At 40.7% G+C, this 1,121-nt stretch overlaps 1 protein-coding gene across 1 annotated transcript in view; it reads left to right on the forward strand.

Annotated features, from left to right (window-relative positions):
- The window catches only part of LOC106871148 (calcitonin receptor), a 6,262-nt gene that overhangs the window by 2,549 nt on the left and 2,592 nt on the right, over positions 1 to 1,121 (forward strand). The window lies entirely within an intron of this gene.

Here is a 1,121-nt window from a genome sequence, read left to right on the forward strand (position 1 = left end):
TATATATATATATATTTATATATATATACTGTATATATTCACATACATATAGAGAGAATGCGACATAATCGGTTGTAAACTTCGTCATATGCTATTTACACGCTCCTGTGAAATAGCATGTTGGCTGCAATGAATCGTTTGAAAATCTCATTCGGATAAATTTAGCTTTTATCTGGGAATTTCATTGCTCTACACATCCGTTTTGATGTAAAAGAATTCTTTGAGATCCACTTTCATCCTTGTAACTTGAGCTATCACATTACCAGTTAAAAGCCAACTCGCTGTGAAATAGTGGTGAAATAGTAATGCCGTTTCCTCATCATTTAATTCTTCACACAACAAAGGAAGAATCGTTTTGTTCCAAGAACTAAAACTTACCAAAGTCTGCCAATGTCTGCGACATCTCGGAAGACGTACTTGAGAGCTGAAGGTAGCAACGTCTTCACACGTAAGACATTGCTTTGAAATAAGACATTGTATGCACTTTGCATCTAGGTTTGACATTCGTCGTCAGAGCCAAAGGTTGATGTTCTTGCCATCGTATCCGGTCTATAAACCCAGAACTCTAGGAACCCTAACAAGTTGAGCGACCGTCTGATTTTTCTCATGACATCTCAAAAACAAAAAAAAAGTATAGGATGAGGCGTGGCTGTGTGGTAAGAAGCTTGCTTTCCAACCACATGGTTCCGGGTTCAGTTCCACTGTGTGGCACCTTGGGCAAGTGTCTTCTACTATAGTCTCAGGCCGACTAAAATCATGTGAGTGGATTTGGTAGACGGAAGCATAAAGAAGCCGGCTTATGTATGTTTGTATTTGTCTCCCACCACTGCTCGACAACCGGTGTTGGTGTGTTTTCATCCCCGTAACTTAACGGTCCGGCATACGAGACCGGTAAAATAAGTACCAGGTTTTAAAAGAATAAGTCCTGGAGTCGATTTGCTCGACTGTAAAAAAAAATATTCTTGAAGGTGGTGCCCCAGCATGACCGCAGACTAACGCCTGAAACAGTTACGCACTGGGGTCGATCGATGTAATCGACTTAATCCCTTTGTCTGTCCTTGTTTGTCCCCTGTATGTTTAGCCCCTTGTGAGCAATAAAGAAATAAGAAACGTTAGCACAC

The sequence above is a fragment of the Octopus bimaculoides genome, chromosome 27 (genome assembly GCF_001194135.2).
Source record: "Octopus bimaculoides isolate UCB-OBI-ISO-001 chromosome 27, ASM119413v2, whole genome shotgun sequence".
Taxonomy (NCBI): domain Eukaryota; kingdom Metazoa; phylum Mollusca; class Cephalopoda; order Octopoda; family Octopodidae; genus Octopus; species Octopus bimaculoides.